Source organism: Elephantulus edwardii, unplaced genomic scaffold (genome assembly GCF_000299155.1).
Source record: "Elephantulus edwardii isolate Elephantulus edwardi_28Jun2011 unplaced genomic scaffold, EleEdw1.0 scaffold00051, whole genome shotgun sequence".
NCBI lineage: Eukaryota > Metazoa > Chordata > Mammalia > Macroscelidea > Macroscelididae > Elephantulus > Elephantulus edwardii.
In genome coordinates this window covers 8,581,926-8,598,766 of record NW_006399801.1, presented here as the reverse complement: position 1 = coordinate 8,598,766, position 16,841 = coordinate 8,581,926, and positions in this window count along the sequence as shown.

Below are 16,841 nucleotides of genomic sequence, written 5' to 3'. Positions count from 1 at the left end.
CATCTGGTTGAATTCTGGTCAGCACATACCTAGCGGTCTGGGGTTAGGTTCAATAGGCACCAGCTGAAAACTCAGGGGTTCACATTATCTTCCTGTATTTCAGATGGGCTGGTCCCTTTACTCAGAGCCTTAGCCCCTCACATGGGCTAAGTCAATAAGGTCAACAGGGAGTCCTCATAACTCTGCTCCTCAGGCTAGCAAACTTTCTTCACTAATCCTTAGCAACGGGGTGTGTTAGGTCAAAGGATACATCCAAACTCAACCTGTCTCTTCATTAGTACACCCCTCACACTTCCATTCACCAAGTAGATCTTACTAGACACTATGAGAAGCCGTGCTAGGCTGCCTACTCGGCAGCTTTCTTTAACTTCCAGTCCTGCAAGGGACTATTGATGATCAAATCTGATCTCATCTCAATATGCCTAAAGACGAACCATTTGCTCCAATTTTAAAAGGCCTATGTTTCTTTTTCTGCTGGTTTTTCCTTCACATGTAAAACCTTTCACTTTGCAGTCCAAGGAGAATCTACAGATGCATTCAATTGCAAATCTCAGAGTACTGAGTGAAGCTTAATCTTCGCCCCCCCAAACTAAACCAAAGTGAAGAAGATAAAAGGCTACAGCCTTCAACATAGATTAGATTACATCTCAACATTGTTGTTGTTACATGTCATCCAGTCACCTGTAAGTCATAGCGACCCTATATACTCTGAACTCTGCTCTATGCTGACCCAGTCTCATTGATGTCGACACACCTATCCTCATTATATCAGTTACTATGTCAATCCATTTCACATGGTGTCTCCCTCTCCTGCACTGTCCCTCCACCCTTCTAAGCATGGTGTCCTTCTCCAAGGATTGGTCCCTCCCGGCAACATACCCAAAGTATGTCAGATGGAGCTTCAAAATCCTTGCCTCCAAGGAGCATCCTGGTTTCATCCTCTATAAGATAAACCTGTTTGTGTTCTCTTGGCAGTCCATAGCAATATTAAGAAAAAAAGAACTCTCACCACTGCACCAGTAGGCAACATCATGATAGATAAAGAAAAGATTGACATTGTCAACAATTTCATTTTATGTGGGTCTTCAATCAACACCTATGGTAGCAGCAATGAAGAAATTAAAAGATGCATTCCATTGAGCAAATCTGCTGGCTGTCAAGAGCATCTCCAAAGTACTAACAAGTCAAGGATGTCTGTTTCAAGACTAAGGTGTGCCTGACAACAACCATGATCTTTTCCATTTCTTCCTATGCATCTGATGAGTTCTGGTGCTCAGTGCTAAGGAGATGTACTGCCAATCCAAAGGCCTGCCATTCCACCAAGTGCTGCACAGGAGAAAGACAGGCCATCCCCCTTGGGATTTACTGCCTCTGCAAACTCACTGGAGGGTCGGCTATGAGTTAGTTTTAATTCAACAATACATAACAATGAGTCTGTCAGTTGAATCCCACACTCGGTCCCTGAGTGGTGCAAATTGTTAAGTTCTAACTGAAAAGAAAGGCAGAAAGCTTGAAGCCACACAGCTGAGCTTCTAAGAAAGACCTGGTGATTTACTTCTAAAACATCATCCTTTGAAAATCCTGTGATTCCTCCACAAGTAGAGATTGACTAGAAGGCAAGTGGTTTGAGGTTTTTTTAGTCTGACTCAACTCTAGATGAGTTTGTCTCAGCTCTAGATGAGGCAGACTCAAAACGACTCTATGATTCCATGATTCTATAGGTCTGGGATTGAACCTGAGAGTTAGCATTTCTAACAATGTCCTTGTATGGCACAGTTTGCACTTAGCTAACACCCTGAAGGTTGGAGACATGGAGTCTGCTCAGTGGAGTCCAGAAGAAAAGCAGCCTGTCTGTTTTCATAAAGGTTAAAACCAAGTCAACTCCTACTTATTGCACTTCTTTGGGGCAGAGTAGAACTGCATCATAAGCTTCTAAAACTGTCATTTTGTTTTTATCTGTAATTTCTAAAATATAATTTTATTTATTTTGTTTTTGTTGAGAATATACACAGAAAAATTACAGCAAGTCGATGGTTTTTACACATACATCTACATCAAGAAAACAAAGATTCTCACCACTGGACCAATTGGCAGCACCAGGATGAATGGAGAATAGATGGAGGTTGTTAACAATTACAGCTTGCTGGGCTCTACAATCAACACTATTGGCACCCGCAGCCAGGAAATCAAAAGATAGATTGCTTTAGGTAAATATGTCGTCAAGGACCTTTCCAGAGTACTGAGAAGCAACGATCTTAGTCTTGAGAATAAGGTGCACATAATCCAGGCCATGGTCTTCGCAATTACTTGATATGCATCAAAGAGCTGAACAATGACTAAAGATGACAGAAAAAAATATTGATGCTTTTGTGTTGTGGTGCTGAAGAAGTCTTGAACATACCATGAACCACCAAGAGAACAAATAGGTCTGTCTTGGAGAGATGAAACCAAGTTTCTCCTTGAAGGTTAGGATTTTGAAGCTCCATCTCACATACTTATGACATGTGGCCAAGAGAGCCCAATCCTTGGAGAAGGGCATCATGCTTGGAAGGGTGTAGGGATAGCGCAGGAGAGGAAGACCCCGGAGGAGATGGATTGATATAGTAACTAGGGCAATAAGGGTAGGTGTGTTGGAGTCAGTGAGACTGGCTCAGGACAGAACAGACTTCAGAGCTGTTGTACTTAGGGTTGCTATGAGTCACAGGCAACTCAATGACACATAACAATAACAAGAGCAGCATGCATTTAGTAACAAGGGTGCTCTTATTGCCTTGTGGCAAGAACCTGTACTGCAATCCCAAAGGGATTTCGTTCTAATCCACCAGCTGCTCCACAGGAGAAGGATGGGCATTATTCTTCACTGCGACTTACTCTCTCTGAAAACCTGCGGGAGGGTCAGCTATAGGTTGGTTCTGACTCAATGGTACACAGTAACAACATTTAGTAACAATGACTACTAGTGTCATAATGAGCTTTTCTGAATTGTTCCTCCTCCTTTAACAAAGTCACTGCCACCTAAGGTCCCTAGCTATTATTTGAGTTGCTTTTGTAAATCTGATCCTATCTAAATAGTTCTTAAATAAGTATAATACCTATGGAATATTTTTAAAAAATTATGTCTCTTTGTGCTTTATTTTTTTCTCCTAGTTTATTTACAAAACTCAAATATAAATTGGAACAAATTCTTTCCATTTCCCTCACACACCCCCACCCATCAAATTTTACAACCCAATGATTAATCCTCCCTTCTCCCTGCACATCCACATCCCTCTGCTTTCAGCCTCTCTCACCGCTCCTGGATCCTTATACTCATTCTAAAATAATGGTTTTATACAATATTTATCCTTGTGGGACTGAGTTAGTTCACTCGGCATAATGTTCTTTAGTCCCTCCCAAATTAGGTAATAATTTACCAAGTTATTGCTCCTGTATGCTACGTAGTATTCCATTGTGTAAATGTACCATAATTTCCCAAACCATTCATTTGTGGTTGGACATTTTGGCTGTTTCTATGTTATTGCGATGATGAATAATGCTGCTATGAACATCGGTGTACAAATCTCAGTTTGTACCTCAGTTCTCATATTCTCAGGGTATATTCCAAGTAGTGGAATAGCTGGGTCATATGGAATTTCTATGTTCAGCTTTTTGAGGAAGCACCAAATTGCCTTCCCAAATGGTTGCACCAGACTTTTTTTAAGAGTTAAAGTAAAACATTTGAAGACTTCAGGGGATATTTTAAGGTTTAAGAATTATCTTAGGAAAAGAGTTTCAGGGGTTCATGCAACATTCAGACTTTCAGAAAGACTGGAGTCCAGAAGAATTTGACATTTTATCTCTCTTTCCCTCACTTGAGATTGGGACTCTTCTATAGAATCTTTGATCAAAATATTTAGTATTAAGTTCTGTTATGAGTGTATGAATTTCCCAGGATCAGAGGCTTTGGAAATGACTAGCAGGTTCTCTGAAGAGTAACTTTCCACAGACACACAAACACCAGATAAATGAGGAAAGAAAGTTTGTTAAGAAAAAAATTTTATTAAGCACAGTACATTGTCAGAGAAGCAGACATTGAGTCTTCTTAATGAAGAAGGACCCCAGTCTGGGGTGGTTGTTGTTGTTAGGTACTGTAGGGTACAACTTATAGAGACCCTATGAACTGCAGATCTTATGCCTGTCCTATTCTGTGTCATTTTCACAGTCCCTGACACACTCGAGCCCATTGCTGCAGTTACTGTGTCATTTCACCTGGTTGAGGGTCTTCCTCTTTTTTGTTGCCCCTCCACCTTCCCAGTTATGATGTCCCTCTCAAAGGAATAGCCTCTTCTAACAACATGTCTAAAGTATGTGAGGTGAAGTTATATCATCTTTATCTCCAAGGAATACTCTGGCTCTATCCTGTCCAAGACATACCTGTTTGTTCTTTTGCCAGTTCATGGGATTTTCGGCACTCTTTTCCAACACCACAACTCAAAGGCATCAATTCTTCTTCTGTCATCTTTGTTAACTTTCCAGTTCTCAGACACATTAGCAAGTGAGTGAAAAGACCAAGGCCTGAATCAGGCATACCTTAGTCCTCAAACTAAAATCATTGCTTCATAATAATTTGGAGAGGTCCCTGACTGAAGACTTTTCTAGTACAATATGTCTCCTGATGTTCTGACTGCTGGTACCAAATGTGTTGATTGTGGATTCAACTAAGATGAAGTCATTGACAATTTCAATCTCTTCTCCATCTATTATGATGTCATGTATCAGTCCAGTGGTAAGAATTTTTATTTTTCTAATATGGAGATGCAATCTATATTGAAACATCTAGTCTTTGATTTTCACCAGTAAGAACTTCAGGCCCTGATCACTTTAAGCAAACAAGGTCGTGTCATCTCCATAATGAACGTTACTGATGAGTCTTCCTCCAATCCTGATGCCATCTTCTTCTTCATAGAGTCCAGCTTTTTAATTTTCTCAACATAAGTATGGACTAGGTATGGAGAAAGGATACAACTTCAATGTATACCGTTCTTGATTTTATACCGTGTAGGTTGTTGTTGTTAGGTGCCATCAAGTCAAATATGACTTATAGCGATCCTATGAACAGCCAACCTGAACCCTGCCTGACCCTATGCCATGTGCATGAAACACTCAAGCCCTTTGATGAAGGCATCATGTTAATCCATCTCATTATGGTCTTTCTCTCCTTTGCTGACCCTCTTTGCTGACCTTTCCAAGCATGATGGCTCTCAACAATGAATAGCCTCACTTAGCTCTATGTCCAAAGTATGAAAAAAAATGAAGCCTCACCATCCTTGCCTCCAAGGAGAATTTCGGCTACACCCTCTCCAAGATATATCAGTTTGTTCTCTTCCAGGTGATAGTCAGTTCATGGAATATTCAGTATTCTTCTCCAGTACCACTTGGTTTGGTCCTTCTTTTGTAGCCAACTCGGGTTGATGAAGAGAACTCTCCCAATATATGAACATCACCTCATACTGTGGTGTTTTTCAGATAGAAAGCAAAGCTCTTACAGGAATATTGAAGCCTGTGCATACTGTAGTGATATTGCAGCTTCCTGTAGCAGCCCATGTCCTTGTTGCCATGTTTCTTTTACTCTCTATGGTCCTAACATTTAATAACAGCTCAGAATCATAGGGTGTGAGATGATCAGATTTGGCCCCGCCTGTAAAAAGGCTTTTTAAAAATTTTTTTTGTGTGTGTGTGTACCATCAAGTCAAATCTGACTGGTACAGGAGGAGATTGTTCCTCCTTTCCAGCAGAGCATCTGGTGGATTCGAACTGTGCACCTCTTGGATCGCATTGCAGCTTCTTGCCACTAGGCCACCAGAGCTTGCCGTAAAAAGGCTTTTGTGGATCTCCCAAATAAAACTGGCTTGTAAGCAGGAGTAGTGTCCACTTTCCCCCACACCCCACCAAAAAAAAAGCTTGCCTCGGGAAACTCTATGAACTTTGAGAAAAGATGAAAGTTTTGGGTTCAAGACTTTCATTTATAGGGTCACTATGTGTTATCTATGACTCTACGGCATTTAACAACAACAATAGCATCATCCAGTCAAAGAAGGAAGTTGTTAATGAGGCACTTAGCCACACATTCCATATCCTCTTCCTTTAAGGTTGTAATCTTTACCGGAAGCAGTCTGCCACATCTTTCTACTGAAGAGTGGCTGGTGGGATAGACCAGCTCACCTATTAGCAGCCAAAGGCTAAACTATTGTACCATGAGGGCTCTTTCCTAGAAAGATCATGGCCAAAGAAACCATATAGAGTGGTTCTACTGTGATGCAGTTAATCGCCATGAGTGGCAAGGATAACAAGTCCTCAGTTGATGCAGGGGCTGCTGGTCCAGCACTTTGAGAACTATTGGGCTAATGAGTGGTCTTAGGGTTATGGGGTTAGACGTCAATCACTTTCCAGCTGCTTCTTGTTTGTTCTAATTCTTTGTTGTTGTTGTTGTATACCACAGAGTCAGAACTAATAGCTGGCCCTCTGGCAGGTTTTCAGAGGCAGTTAATTGCATTGGAGGAAATTTTCCATCCTTCTCCTACAGAGCAGCTGGTGACCTCGATGTCATGCCTTCAGGATTGCAGCACAACTTCTTGCCACTACACCACTGGAGATCCCTGATTCTTTGTTGTTTTTGTTGTTATGTGCTGTCGAGTCGCCTGCAACACATAGCAACCCTATGTATAACACCTCTGAACCCTACTCTATCCTGAGCCAACCTCACCATCTCCAACACACCTACCCCCATTACTCCAGTCAATGCATCTCATTGAGGGTCTTCCCCTCCTGCATTGTCCCTCCAACCTCCCAACCATAACATGCCTGATTCTTTAGGATGTTGAATTATCTTGTGTTTCCTTAGCTCTGCAGACCTTTTATCTCATTCTGTTTTGTTACACCCAAGTACATTTTAATTGATTCTTAGTCTTAAATAGAACAGCTTGAAGAACTCTGAGGGATGCCCTTTTTGGAAGGATATTTCTCCTACCCTGAGTCTTTCATCTGAGTTTTGCATTCTGTGTGACCACCCACATGGCTCTTCCCTGCAGTGTGTTTACAGGGTTGTCTCGCTATGCTTTGCATATCATTCAGGCCTCCACACTTGGGTTAGCCCTCCCCTTTCTCCAACATAGGCTGATGTCTTCCATTGGACTTTCTCTGCTCCCCTCATATTTATAAACCAGGGTGATTCTTCAGATGGTTTTCCTTCTACAGTCTTGTGACAGGTGGGAGAATTCTCACTTCTCTCCCCCACCCCCCCGCTTGTTGTGTACCATTGAATTTGAACAGATTGGCACAGGAGGAGATTGCCCCCCTCCTTCTCCAGCAGAGCATCTGGTGGATTCAAACCACATGCCTTCTGGATTGCAGAGCAGCTTCTTGCCACTAGCCCACCAGAGCTCCCTAATTCTCACTTTCTATGTAGGAAACTCAGGTTCAATTCCCAGCTAATGCACTAAATTTTTGGTCACTATAGTCTGAGAGTGGAGGCGTGTATGTCGTAATGAGCTTCTAGATTAAGAAGGATTATGAAGAAAGGCTGAGAGCTCTGGTGGCCTAGTGGCAAGAAGCTGAGCTGCAATCCCAAAGGCATGTGGTTTGAAGCCACCAGCTGTTCGCACAGGAGAAAGAAGGACAATCTCCTCACATGACATTAACTGTCTCAGCAAACCCACCAGATGGTCAGGTATGGCTTAGTTCCAACTCTATGGTATACAGCAAGAAGTAACAATGAAGAAAGGCTTGGTGGTACACTTCTGAGAATCAAGCAATGAAAGCCCTTTGTGTTACAACAGTCCAATCTGCAACCAATTATAAGGAAGACACAGCACTTCATTCACAGCAATCCTTGAGCTCACCATGCTGTGGTGGCTCACTGAGCCACAGCTAATGACAACAGGGTGCTCCATATTCACTGCCTTCAAACGGCACTGATCAGCACCAGGCCTCGGGGTTCTGCTCCTTTCTGACAAAAGAAAGAGACTTGGAGGTCAAAGCACATTAGGAGAAAAGAAATTATTTACATAGAAGAAAGCACGCAAAGAGAACAAAACTTCAGAATGACTGGCACAGCAAACAATAGCAAAAACGTGGTAGGCACATGACAGGAAAAAGATACCAAGGAAAATAAACAAAAACAACACAATCAAGGTAACCAAGGTGACCACGTTTGTGATAGCATCTTCAAAGAAGGAAAAACAGTGCCTTTGTAACATGATTAACATGTTCACAAAAGTGACATATCTTTTGCCCTCAGCATTGCAGAAATGAGGATAGTGTTGCTTTCCACTAGGAACTCTGTAAATGACAGAAATGCCTATGATTTTGTGTATTTTAATGGACTGAGCTTAAATAGGTTTATCACAGTTGTTTTTTTTCTTGACTGTCAGAATTATAATGGCAGCAGGATGAAGAATTTGTTTAGTTATAATATACACCTCATTTTTTTCCATACAGTTTTAGTGGATGAAAATTTGATCATACTTCACTTCCTGCAACACATCTCTGTTTATCTTGGGCCATAGCTCCCAAGACATCTCAGTGACTTCTTGTCTCTTTCTAAAACCATGTTGGTGACTTTCAATAAATTTCCTGAATACCTTTCATAATTCGGTCTTGGCTTCAGTGCACCACAGAGTACTCCACACTTGTGCACAGAGGTATCGATTCTCTCGAAGTCGCCTGGATTAAGTCACCGACAGTAAGTTCATAAACAAGCAAGCTTATCCCTTTTATTTATTCTCATTCTTTTGCTGTTGCTGTTATGTGCCACTGAATTGGAACTGATTTGTAATTGACCCTCATTATTAGAAGCATTTGGCCTCATACTGTTATTAGCTATCACCAGCTTGTCTCTGGCTCATGATGACTTTGTGTAACAGAACAAAGCGTTGCCTATCTTCATGATCGCTGGCATGATTTTCTCCATGGTTGCAACTGTTGTGTATGAAGCACTTTGCAGAACTCTATCAGACAATGTTCTGTTGTGATCCACAGGATTTTTATTAGCTAGTTTGTGAAAGACGAGTGCTAGTCTTTCCTCCTAGTCTGTTTTACCTTAGGAGCTCTGCTAAAACCCACCTAACATGGGTACCCTGACGGGTATTTGAGATACTGGTGGTATAGCTTCTAGTATCCCAGGAACACGTAAGCCACCACAGTATAACAAACTGACAGATGGATCTGTAAACCACAGGTGTAAATCTCTGCTTAGAACTCTGACATTCTGAAGAGAAATTGTATAGTAGTCTCTCCTGCAAGTTCTACTCTCCCTTCTCTTCTCCTCTTCGTCTTCTTTCTCTTGGCAGCTGGGCCATCCAAGGGTGGCTTTGCTCTTCTAGCCTCTGTTGACTGGTCTATCAGTTCTTGACCCAGATTGGGCCATGGAGATGCTTCTTCTAGAAAGCAAGGCAACCAGAGCAGGACAAGTAAAGTTCAAAACTACCACCCTCAATGGCCATGCTCCACCCCATGAAGTTGAAGAAACAGAGAATGTCTATTTGTAGCCAAACAATCATGAAGCTCTTAAAGGAAGCAATTACAGAGAAGCCCAAAGAGGAACAACCCTTAAGCTTCCCCAGTGGCTTTCATTTCCTTATTCCAGACCATTCCAGACCATTCCAGAGGTAGGTCTTAGGTTCTAAGAGACTCCAAGATACCCTTGTATCCTTGAATTAACTCTCCTTATGCTAATTTGAATTGGATCCTTGTTGGTTGCAAGAAAAAGGATATACAATAAAATCAATTGCAAGAAAATTATTTCATGTTTTATAAAATAGAAAGGATAAGTGAAAACTAAGAGAACGTTTCAATAAGAAGTTGTTGCTGCTGTGTACCATCAAGCTTGAACCCAGCCATATCTGACTCTCCAGCAGGTTTTAACAGGCAGTAAATCACATGGGTTTTGATTGTCCATCTTCCTCCCAGGGGACAGCTGTTGGATTCGAACTGCACACATCTGTGCTGGCAGTACAATTAGCCAAAACAATGGATTTGAACAACAGTGATCGTGAACCTGGCAAAGGACTTGTTCTAGCATAAGACTGTCCCTGAGTTGCAGCCAATGCAATAGCCAATAACAGCATAATGAAATAGAAGTATATTAAAATACTTCCTAATATGCTATAGAGAAACATAATTTGACCTTAAATCAGAAGGAAAGAAGAAATGTTAAGAAATTACACATTGTTGTTGTTGTTGTTAGATGCTGTTGATTTGAGAACAACTTATAGTGAACAAAAGATCTGAACCCAGTTCCATCCTGCGCCAACCTCACACTTCTTGACACACAAGAGCCCACTGCAGCAGTCACCTTATCATTCTGCCTGGTTGAGGGTCTTCCTCTCTTTCCCCAACCCTCCACCCTTCCCAGCATCATGTCCTTTCCAAGGAATAGCACCTCCTAGCAGTATGTGAGGCGAAGCCTCATCATTCTTATCTCCAAAGAGTACTTTGGCTACACTCTCTTCCAGACGTATCTGTTCATTCTCTTGGCCGTCCATGGGATGTTCAGTGCTTTTCTCCAACACCGCAGCTCAAAGCCATCAATTCTTTTTCTGTCATCCTTATTTATTATTGTCCAGGTCTCAGATGCATAGCTAGTAATCAGAAAGACCATGGCATGAATCAGACATACCTTAGTCCTCAAACTGACATCACTACTTTTCAATAATTTGGAAAGTTCCCTAACTGCAGATTTTCCCAGTGCAATGTGTCTCATTTCCTGACTGTTCGTACCAAGGGTGTTAATTGTGAATCAAAGTAAGATGAAACTGTTGACAGTTTGAATCTCCTATCCATTCATCGTGACATTGCCTATCAGTACAGTGGGAAGAATCTTTGTTTTCCTGACATTGAGATGCAACCCATATTGAAGGCTGCATTCCTTGATCTTCTGCAACAAGTGTTTCAAGCCCTCCTCACTTTTAGCAAGCAAGGTTGTGTCATCTGTATAAGACAGGTTATTTATTAGTCTCCCCCCAATCCTGATGCCACACTCCTCTTCATAGAGTCCAGCTTCTCAGATAATTTGCTCAGCATACAGATTGAATAGGTATGGAGAGAGAATACAACCCTGGCACACTCCCTTCCCAATTCCAAACCATGCAGCGTTCTGTTCCCCTGCTCCATTTGCACAACAGCCTCCTGGTCCAGCTATAGGTTCTGCATGGGCACAATCAAGTGCTCTGGGATTCCCATTCCTCTCAATTTCAGCCACAACTTATCAAGATCCACACCATCAAACACCTTTGCATACTCAATAAGGCACAAATAAACATTCTTCTGGTATTCTTTACTTTCAGCCAGAATCCATCTCACATCAGCAGTGATCTATCTGGTGCTACAGCCTCTTCCAAATCCTACCTGAACTTCTGGCAGTTCCTTATCTATGTACTGTTCCAGCTGTTTTTGAACAATCTTCAGCAGTATTTTGCTTGCATGTGTTTAAATGATATTGTTCGATAATTTCCACATTCAGTTGGATCAACTTTCTTGGGAATGGAAACAAATATAGACCTCTTCCAATCCATTGGCTAGACAGTAGCCCTCAAAATGACATACTAGGCTATATATCCTATTTAATACTTACACAGCTGCATTTTGCATGATGAGCAAAACAGTCCCTTAAGGGATGACTAATAAAGAGACAAAGGCTCAATGAGGTTAACTAGTTTTTGTAAAACCATATACTCAGAGTTGAGAGACAGGGTCATACCTAGAATCATCTGACTACAAATTTCCTGGCCTTCCTTGGCATATGTGCATAGAAAAGCCAGCCTCACTGTCCAGAGACCACAGGCACCTCTCTTGTAAAGGAGTAAGAAGGAGAACACATTTAAACTAAGACATTCCTAAGCCATGCTTAGATTCCCAAATTGTCCTCCTTGTGAAGTTTCTCTTAAAGAAATGAAAGATGGTTTAAATGAGACATATTTAAATAGATTACCCCATACTATACATGTGTCTTTTGGTACAAGAAGGAGCCAGTGCTCCCTTCTCTGTCAGCTGTCTTACAATATGTTCCCCTAGAAGGAGAATTTAAGCATGTGTGAGTAAGCACACTTAGGATGCCAGCTTTAGATCTGGTCCTTGCCTTCAGCTTCACCCACTAAATGCCCTCTTCCCCTCACCCTCAACACTGTGACAGATCAAAAACAATCATGTATTATGGAGATTAAATAGGCAATAATATTCATGGCAAAGGTTTTTTAATTGTAACTTCCATTACAAAGTGGGGGCAGCATCAAACAGAGAACTATATAAGACTTCTTAACTAAGAGGAACAGGGGAAATAAGGAAGTGAAGACTAATGGGAAGGAGAGGGAAGTCAACAATGGTTACCACGGAAACAACTGAAGTAGAATCTAGTTCACAGAAGAAACAGCCAAAGAGTCGCCATGGAAATTCAGAACACATTTAAATGGCCTGTGGCTGGAGGACTGCTGGTGGACCTGTGGTAAAATCTCAACCTTCTATGAAAGAGACTTGAGAGCTCTGGTTGCTTAGTGGGTAAGGAGTTGCAGTGTTAGCCCAAAGGCGGTGCTTCTCATGCAGTTCAAATCTACCCATGGCTCCTCAGGAGAAAGATGGGCCATCTTCACCCCTGGGATTTACAAGCAAAGAACAAAAACTTGCTGGAGGGTCAGCTATGAGTCAATTCCAACTTAATAGCAATGACTTTTGATTCTGATAATGGAAACTAGGGGTTCAGTTCTTGGTCAGTGTAGGTTTCAGTGGTGCTCACAGATGAAGATTAATGAGGAAGAAAGGCCTGACAATCTCCTTCCAGTCAGTGCTACTCTCTGCTGTGCATGGGATCACCATGATTCAAGAGCTCAGTTTGAATTAGATTTGAGATGCTCCAATTAGTTTAAGGGAGCTCTGCTGGCTTAGTAGTAACATGCTGCGCTGCAACTCCAAAGGAACACAGTTCTAATCCACCAGCTCAACCATGGGAAAAGGATGGACAATCTCCTCCTTAAATTGGCAATTTACCACCACTGAAAACCTGCTGGAGGATCAGCTAAGGCCTCTGTTCTGATTCAAAGGCACACAACCACAGGTCATCCTGTGTTAGGGGCCAACTCCACACTTGCTAACAATGATTTATAATGTCTTTTTGCTGTTGAGAGGTTAACTTACATGAACTTTGAGATGTGATTTAGATCTATCAGCTGCTCTGTGGGGGAAAGATGGGTAATCTTCTATTTGATTTACAACCTTGGAAACCCACAAGAGAGTCAACTATGAGTTACTTCCAACTTGATGGCAATGATTTTCAGTTATTCTTGGAATCCTGGTAATGCTCTGTTTAAGTGCTTCGCTCTTAGCCAAAAGATTAGAAGTTCAAACTCATGAGGTTAAATCCAACAGTTAGTTGTTCTAAGGGAGAGAAGGTCTGGTTAATGATGACAACTCAGGAAAATCTATGTCCAGTTCTTCTCTCTCACATAGCGTTGTGATTTACCACATGAGGCAACAACAGTCTTATTATATAAGAAACTCTATTCTTCTTCTTAAAGATCAGAAGCAAATCAACAGGGAGCTCTGGTGGCCTAATGGTACAGAGCTGTGCTGCCAACCTAAAAGGCAAGTGGTTCAAATCTGCCAGTTGCTTCAAGGAGAAATATGGGCAATCTTCACCCAAGTGATTTACAGCGTCTGAAAATCCACTGGACGGTCAGCTCTGTGTCAGTTCTGACACGATTGGCTCACAACAACAACAAGCAAATCAACAGAGCAAAGTATACTTTAAGTGTGACAACTTGACCCAAGAAAGCAGAATTATTTTTTTAATTTTTTTTTCTTTTTTATATGTGTACAGTCAAATCCGATCTGACTGGTACAGGTGGAGATTGTCCCTCCTTTTTCATCAGAGCATCTGGTGGATTCGAACTGTGCACCTCTGGGATTGCAGTGCAGCTTCTTGCCACTAGGCCACCAGAGCTCACCAAAAGCAGAGTTATTTTTTTAAATAAATGTTCAAAATTTAAAACTATACCCTTATTGTCAATCTTGATAATAAAGAGAATTGTTCTTTTAAGGATTTCTGAATTTAAATTTGTCAAAATTGATTTAAGTTAACTCTCCTCTAATTTCACACTGAATTCTTTAGTAACAGGTGATATATAAACACACAGTACTAATATTTCTTCACATAAATGTGTTAGAACCCAGCTGTACATGGTGGTTTTGACAGAAACAGAATTATTATCTCTCTTTCTCTTTTAAATGATTAGGAGTTCTTTCATCTCAAGTATAGGGGAATGTGGCTAGAATGTAAAGAACAACAACAACAAAAAATCCCACCTGTGTGTCATTGTTTGGTGGTTTGTAGGGTTTTGTATGTGCATAATTCAGATTACCAAACTTAGCATTGTTGTCATTACGTGCTATCAAGTCAACTATGACTTAGAACAGCCCTGTGCCTAATGGATCTGAACCTTACCCCAGCCCACACACCTCAGCCCAGTATTACACTCGCTGTGTCAATCCATCTCATTGTAGGTTTTCCTCTCTTTCTCTGACCCTCCACCTTTGCCAGCATCACATCTTTTTTCAGGGACCATACCCAAAGCTGTCTGAAACCAAATTTCACAATCTTTGGCTTTAAAGAGCACCCTTGTTGAATTTCTTCCAAGACAGACTGGTTTGTTCTTTTAGCTGGCCATGGGATATTCAGTGATCTCCTCCAACACCACACCACAAAGGCACAGATTCTTCTGTCATCCATGGTCCTCAACCAACTTTCTGATGCATAAGAAGCAATTAAAAATATCATGACTTAAATCAGACACATCTTAGTCTTTACAATTGCATCATTACTCTCTATCACTTTGATGAGACCCTCGGCACCAGATTTTCCCAAGGCAACATGCCTTTTGATTTTTTTTTTACTACTAGATCCAAGTAAAATGACATTGTTGACGTCAATCTTTTCTTTATCTTTTGTGAGTTTGTCTGTTGGATTGACCAATGAGGAGAATTTTCATTTTCTTGATGTTGAGATGTAACCTATATTGAAGGCTTTGATCTCCTTCAGCAAGTGCTTCAAATCTTCTTTACTTTCTGCAAGCAAGGTTGTCATCTATATAACTCAGGTTGTTGGTAAGTCTATTTCCAATCCTGAGGCTACATTCTTCCTTATATAGTCCAGCTTCTTGAATTATTTGCTCAACATAAAGATTGTGATATGGAGAAAAGATACAACCCTGAAACACACTTTTTCTAATTTTAATCATGCAGTTTTGCCTTGGACAATATTTTTTGGTCCATGTATAGGTTTAATATAAAAGCGAGCCAACAGAATTAGGAAATTTTTAACTATATCATTAATATCACCTGCAAGTAACATTGTTCTTAAGATTATTTAAAAACAGCTGTAACTTCCTTACACAGTGGCTGCTGCAATGGGCTCTTCTGTGTCAGGAAATGTGAGAATGGTGCAGAATAGAACAGGGTTCAGTAGGGTCTCTATGAGTCATACTCGACTTGACGGCACCTAACAATAACAACACCTTCCTTAAAACATCTTACATTGGGAAATATATTTTCATACAATTAATCTTGCTTCCCTTGCTAAAAATGGATCATTCCTTTTGTTTTTCTGTTTCTTATTTATGGCTCTGTTTTAAATGAACCACTTCGGAATTTACATCTGGATCCTTGGAATATGCCAAATGCAGTGAATCAACAGCCTGGCTAATCAAAGAGCCTAGTATACCAAACTATTAAAATTCTCTTGGCTTTTTAGGAAGGTTATAGATCCCTTGAGAATCTGATGGAAACTATGTATGCTTTCTTAAGGTAATCCATATATACAAAATGTTTTCCACAATTTCTAAGTATTTATCGACCCCCATCTCTAACTGGGAAGCCCACCTGTTCAACTGCTTAGGCTTTAAGTTTCCAGACCAGATTCAGAAACTCCTCGAGGTATCTCTAGGAGTTTAACTGGTAGAGGCCACTGTAGAAATTATAATTCTCATTAGTAGGTTACAGCTCAACATCAAGAAAACAAATATCTTTACCATGGGACTGGTGGTGGTGGTGTTTTTGTATGCCATCAAGTAGAAACCAACTCATCACTGACCCTCTAGTGGATTTCCAGGGGCTGTAAATCACACAGAAGAGGCTTTCTCCTGACAATAGTGGATTGGAAACACCAGCCTTTGGCATGGCAGGGAAACCCTTTACCACTGTGGCCACTAGAGTTCACCAGACCACTAGGTGATATCCTGATGTTGTTGTTGTTATTGTTATGTGCCATCAAGTCATTTGCAACTCATAGCGACCCTATCTAAGTACAAGAGCTCTAAATGCTGTTCTATCCTGTGCCAACCTAGCCGTCTCAAATGCACTTATTCCAACCACTCCAGTCACAGAATCAAACCGTCTCATCGAAGGTCTTCCTCTCCTTTGCCGCCCTTCCACTCTGCCAAACATGATGTCTCTCTCCAAGGACCAGTCCCTCCTTGCAGCATGCCCAAAGTATGTCAGACAAAGCTTCAGAATCCTTGACTCCAAGGAGCATTCCAGCTTCACCTTCTCCAGGACAAACCTGTTTGTTTTCCTAGAAGTCCATGGTAGATTCAACACTCTTCTCCAGCATCACAGCTTAAAGGCATCAATTCTTTTTCTATCAACCCTATTCACTGTCCAATTCTCTGATGCATAGCACGTAATTGTGAAGACTATAGCCCGGATCAGGTGCACCTTAGTCTCCAGCCTGACGTCATTGCTCTTCAGTACTCTTGAGAGGTCCCTCACAGCCGACTTTCCCAATGAAATTCGTCTCTTGATTTCCTGGCTGCTGTTACCAA